This window comes from Oreochromis aureus, linkage group 13, assembly GCF_013358895.1.
Source record: "Oreochromis aureus strain Israel breed Guangdong linkage group 13, ZZ_aureus, whole genome shotgun sequence".
NCBI lineage: Eukaryota > Metazoa > Chordata > Actinopteri > Cichliformes > Cichlidae > Oreochromis > Oreochromis aureus.
This window is the reverse complement of record NC_052954.1, coordinates 7,251,945-7,258,770: the sequence shown is the minus strand read 5'-3', so window position 1 is coordinate 7,258,770 and position 6,826 is coordinate 7,251,945.

The following is a 6,826-nucleotide window of genomic DNA, read 5'->3' as shown; positions in this document are numbered from 1 at the left end:
CCAGAACCTGGTTCCGTGTACAGGGACAGGCAGGCAGCCCTTTTGTCCACTCATCAGGATCAGGCTCCATCACTGCCCACTCCTGGCACCTGAAGCCGGGATCTACGTCTGACCCCGTCGGCCCTGTCAAATCATACACCAGCTGACCTAAGTTCCCCATGGTTCCTTTCACTTGCTGAGGCCTGTATCTTCCCCCAGGGCCAAAGAGGTTTTCAGGAGCGACTGGGATTTCCTTGATGGACAGCTTTCCATTTGTGTAGCCGATAAGAGCATCGTGGTATTTTCTCTGACCTGGGTCCCATTTCATCTCCCCGTATCGCAGGAGGGCAAAGGAACGTGCTCCATCTGTGGTCAGGATACACTGGAAAGTGTTGCTCTAAAAATAACAAACATTAACTTTAACAAACATTAAGTCAACATGTTGCAACAATAAGTAAATCTAATGAATTCAATCACTTATTCAAAGTGGCTAATAAATGTATATTTTTGTTTTGATGTACTTTGCTTCTAGTATTGTCAGTACAAAAGAGCAACATGGGCTTAGATACAGTGTAAAAGTGATCTAGGATGAAGACAGGTGGCAGCAGATATCACTGCACTCTGCATTCAAGGCCTTCAGGGTAACACAGCCCCAAGGTGGCACCAGAGCTAAACAAAACAGCATGTTCCAGGACTCAGGACCGAATGGCTTTCTTTCAGCTCACTGTTCAAAAGGCTCACGTTGCATAAAAGAATAACACTTAAATGAGGTCAATCTGACAAGTAACCAGTTACACTCCCTGCTCAATCAAACCTTTTACTGAAACTGGTACATAAGAGCCTGAATCAGAGGTTCAGATCATAAACTGGTCATTAACTTTTCTTATGGAGCATTTTATCCAGTAAACACTATGAATATGAACATATATAGCACAGTATTATAGTAAAAAACACACACACGAAAAAAAAAGTTACTGCATTTTTGTGAGATGGAGTTTGGTAGTTTTGACAATAAAGCAAAACTTTTACAAACATCATTAACATCAAAACCTAAACTACTGATTATGACCATATGTTTGTGTGTTATATCCATATAAAACAAGAATCCAAGCAACGTTGGCTGACACTCACCTCTGAGAAGTTGACCTTCTGGAAGGAGACAGGCATCACATTGTGCCACGTGATTTTCAGGATCCAGGCAGGGGTAAAAGCTGGCTTGTTTTTCAGGCGCTCAAATTTTGTTACTTCCTCAGCCGTACGATTAACCACTACCTGGGAGTAGACATCTGACAGATTCCGTGTGTGGTATTCCTAACATTTAACAAGAAAGACAGTATTAAAATAAAGCAAGTACACCATGGTGAGCTTGCTCTGTAAACTGTAAAAAATAGGTTGTTCTTTGTCTTCGTTTTTGGTTTTACTTTATTGTTTCAACCAAACAAAATCATGTAAAATGAACTTCAAGAGTCATTTTGATCCTATAGCTCAACAATGACATCTGATGGCATTCAACCTGATAGAGGAGCCGTCCTTTCCCTTGGGTGAGATCTGCATCATCCCAGAACACAGCTAACAAAGTCAAGTTCATGTCGTCAGGGAAACCACTGGCGAAAGGAGACGGGAGGAGATACTGCTCATTCTCAACAACAGATTGAAACTGGACAAGCCCATTATCAGAAAACTAAGAAAACAAAACGGAGAGACAATATCAGACACACATTAAAATACCAATCTTCTCCTATGAAACTCGATATTTATGGCTAATTTTACTGTATATTAACATGCCATCCTCAGTATATTTACTTTATTATAGAGAGCTGAGTGCATGAACTCCTGCTGTAAACCTTTAAGTAAAATCTACATTATTTGCATATTTTGTGGCTAATACCCTGCTGCAATCAGTGCATTATGTGTATGCATAATTCAACAAATGTATAAGTCAGAAAATGTCATTCTCATTTCTGAAATGTGTTTTTTCTATTATATTACTGCATTTGCATCACAATTTAAACATTTCTCAATAGTTGCTGCAACTTTAAAGGAACATTTTACAACATTATAATAAATTGGGCACTTTTGTTCTAGTATTTGTAGAGAAGTGTAGTAAGAACTCACATAAATCCTGTCGTACAATTTCCCCATGAAGGGGAAGCCCATTGGTGGTGTGATATATGGAGAATTTCCATCTTCTGTGTCTATGTTTACTACATTATCCCCGACATCATCTCCATAGGGAAACAGATTGCCCTCTGTGGGGGGAATAACAGAAAATTAATAAGTTACAAATTAATGTGAACTGTATTTCAACAGACAATCATCAACTAAACACATCAGTTTGCTAAAAACATGTGCAATTAGTTTATGTGTCATTAACAGCAATCCAACTGAGCTTTACTGCTACCACAACATGCTGTGAGCTAGACTATTGTCCTTTTTGCTAATATGACATGCTGAAAACTTTCTTGATGCATACTCAGTCATCCAGGTAAGGCAATCGCAGAAAGTTGATATTTTTTAATCTGAATGTAGTGTTTGTCACTCATCCAAGTCTCCATTGAGGACTGAAGAAGTCACTTGGATGAGTGACGAAATGTTTCTACCACTGAAAACACTACGTTCAGCTAGCAGCCTAAGCTACACTGGGTTAGATAAATATATTTAGTCGTGCTGTCAGCGTTAATCTCGTTAAAATGACATTAATGCCATAACCGCAAATCTCCGTTAGCGAAATCTGCCGCTCGTGGGCAAGCTCGTTAACAAGGCGCTAACACCGCTAACTTCCTAACGGAGATTTGCCACATTAATTTGCCACGTTATGGCGTTAACATCATTTTAACGAGATTAACGTTGACAGCACTAATATTTAACCATCCTTAGTGGTAATATAAGGAAGATCCACAACCATCGACTGAAAACGTGTACGTAAAGATAAGGTTTTCTTATTTCTTTGTTTTTTGTTTTCGTTTTGTTTTCTCATTTTGCAGCAAAGTTAGCTTAATCAGTAAGGCAACGCAGGTATACTAACAAACGCCTTATAAGTTACACAATATATTTCAATTAAGTTACATGAATACCCTTCAAATTAATTTCAAGAAGCTTAGCATTATTTGCAGATTGTTTTTGAAGTGATAATGTTGTTTCAAATAGAATTTGCAAATTTAGCTTGCCAGAAGGACTTGCTAATAGATGCTTGTAGGACTGTGAAAACCTTGTTTTGCTCAACATCAAAAATGCACAATTTGACCAAAAGAAAGTTTTGAGAGCATAAAATAAGATAATATTTACATTCCAAACACAAACACTGGTTTATAATTATTAAGGTGATTAACTAAGACATAGCCAACCCGTCAGAGCTATCCTTCTGCATAATGTGCTGTTTCTCAGACAGGAGCAGGTATGAGACCCTGGTAGGTTAATACAGGATGATTCCCTAGGACATGGATGGAGTGACACACACTCATTCAAGTCTGCACATCCTTCTTTTCCATGACCGTTATCATTGGTGGGCTTCCAGCCCTGATTGCACGAGCATTTAAAACCTCCTACATTGTTGATACATGTGGCAGCAGAGTGACAATCCCCATTCATGACATTGCATTCATTAATATCCACACACAGTGGCCCCAAACTCATAAACCCTGGCATACATATACAAACAAATAAGCCTGGGGTGTTGTGACAGTGAGCAAGAGGGTGGCATGGTTTCCTCAAGACAGCGCATTCATCCACATCTCTGCACCAGGAGCCATTCCCATTGAAACCTGTTGGGCAGTGGCATGAAAAGGATCCGGGTGTGTTCAAGCAACGTGCCACTGGGTGACAAGGTGACTCCTTGCATTCATCGGTGTCAGCACATGCCAGCTTCTCTTCATGATATCCCAATGGACAAGAGCAGTTGTACGATCCAGGCAGGTTTTTGCAAACTTGGTCAAAGCGGCAGGCGTTGGTGTCTTTGCATTCATCTATATCCTCACAGCCTGAGCTAATGGGTTTGTACCCCGGAGAGCACTGACAGAAGAAGGACCCTATGGTGTTGTTACAAAATGAGTGCTCAGGACACTGGCTGTTTTCTGGTTCCTGACACTCATCCACGTCCTGACACTCAGTACCATTCAGTATGAACCCTTCATTACAGGGGCAGTCATAAGACCCATGGCTGTTGACGCATTTGGAATGGGGCTGGCACACTGAAGAGTTTGAGCACTCATCCACATCTACACATTCCGTATTGTTACTCCAGAATCCTTCGACACATTCACAGTAATATGAGCCAATAGCATTGACACACGTTCCATTGGTGCAAAGCTCCCCTAGTTCTTTGTTACTACATTCATCAATGTCCACACACAAGTTATCAATGCTAGAAAATCCTCTGTCACAAGGACACAGGTAACTGCCGTTGGTGTTGATACACCTACTATGTTCGGGACAGGTAATGTTATCTAGGCATTCATTGATCTCCTCGCAGACCGTGCTATTTCCTTGGTAACCTTCCCAGCATTTACAAAAGGAAGATCCAACTGTGTTTAAGCAGTTGGAAAAGTTAGGGCACCGGGTAAGGCCAAGGGAGCACTCGTCTATGTCCACACATAGAGTGCCATTCCTTGTGAAACCGGGGTCACAGGTACACTTGTAGCTCCCTTCGAAGTTAGTACAGGTACTGTTGTCAGGGCAAGGGAAGTCACCCATCGCACATTCATCTATATCCAGACAGTGGGTTCCATTGTCTTGAAAACCACTCCAACACGTGCAGGTGAAGGAACCATTTGTGTTGACACAGTAGGAGAAGGCAGGGCAGATTTGATGTTGTAATTTGTCACATTCATCCACATCCCAACAGTCAGTTCCTGTTCCTTCATAACCATCTGTACACTGACAGTAGAAGGAACCCTCATGTGGGAGGCATTTGGCGAGTGGGTGGCAGTTGGCACTAGCGTTCAGGCAGGTTGTTTCATTCACGCATGTGCCCTTGTTGTATTCCCGTCCCAAGATACATGAACAGGTGTACGATCCGGGAATGTTGTTACACGTCATGTTCCTGCTACAGGCTGTGGCCAGCTGACATTCATCCACATCATCACACACAAAGCCATCACCCTGGTATCCATGCTTGCACTGGCAGCGGTAGGACCCGTCGGCATTGAGGCATAAAGCCAGGGCACTGCAGTTGTGTGGCAGGGTACTATTCTCCTCGCATTCGTTCACATCGTGACAGTCAAAGCCATTTCCCTCCATGCCAGGTGGGCAGACACAGGAGAATGATCCAGGTGTGTTACTGCAGCTGGCAGCTGGGTGGCATCCTTCATTTTGGCCTTGGCACTCATCAAAGTCTATAATTTATCCAAAATGGGACAGTGTCAACGAAACAGCTCCGAATGGTGCTAAAAACAAAGCTCCAAAGAAAGTCCACTGATTGGTGCAAAAGAACCAAATATTCCAACTGAAGTTTAAATGAGGATTTATTACTTACCAGAGCAGTTTTTTCCATCACCCATAAAACCGCTGAGACAGAAACAGGAATGGCTGCCCACTGTGTTGACACACTTAGCAAACTCACTGCAATCCTGTTGCCCTGTCTCACATTCGTTCACATCTACAAAGGTAACAGGAAATGAGGTGTAAGGTAGGGTAGAAAAAAAGGAAAATAATATAGATTCAAATTTTTTTATAAGCAAACTTTAATCTAGAAGTGAGATAAAATACATATAGTTTAACCTCCTAAGACCTGAACTCTTTCATGGCGTGCATTTTTAATTTCTCTTTGCTATTTGGGCTGATTGGGACCTGATGAATGTAAAAACAAAGAATTACGTGATTTTTTTTAACCTGATTTTTCTTTCTGAGAAAAATGAGATCCACATGTGAGGACGTTCGCTTTAAATTTCGATAAAAGAGAGGCAGTACAACGTCCTCGTAAGTGGATATCAGGCCCTTGTAGAGCAAAATTTAGTATTTAAGTCTAGACAACCCTAAATGTGATGTCCACATATGTGGACGCCAGGTCCTAGGAGGTTAAAACAAATATTAGGAAATAAATACTATAAATGAAGTAACTCATTATTCTGGATCCAGGAAGAGTGGGGTGGTTTCTTAATCAGTATTAAGCCTGGTGTCTTAAACAGTTTGAATAAAAAGCCCAATCAAACAGTATATGAGAGATACACAATTATATTATTGAGAATATTGTTTGTTTAACTGTGTAATAAAGTGCACATGACAGAGTAATTGTGAGACATATGAAAAGTTTGTTTTACCGACACACTGAGTTCCATTGAGAGTGTAGCCCTGTTTGCAGATGCAGGAAAATGATCCTGGGATATTTTTACACTCCATTTCATTTTGAGGACAAACATTTTCCCTCTGGCACTCATCTATGTCGGAGCAAGTCAGTCCATTACCCGTGTAGCCCAAGTCACAGACACACTGGTATCCAGTTGGTGAACGGTGGCACAGGCCACGACTGTGGCACGCAGGGTCACACAGTGGGCTGGGTGGCACACAAGTGTTATTAAAGGCCACTGTACCATTCAAACATGAGCAGACGTGAGAACCGGCCGAGTTGATACATGTGGAGAAAGCGGGGCAGGTTGTATTAGTGATGGAGCATTCGTCCACGTCCTGACAGAAGAAGCCATCGCCTCTGAAACCCTCCTGACAAGTGCATAAGAAGTTCCCTATTAGGTTAGTGCAGTTTGCTCGTGCGTGGCATATATCCTTCTGAGAACACTCGTCTGCATCCACGCATTGAGTGCCGTTTGCTACAAAGCCACTCTTGCAGGTGCAGGTGTATGAGCCTTGCGTGTTGATACACGCAGCATGGAGATGACATGGGTTGTCTTTACACTCA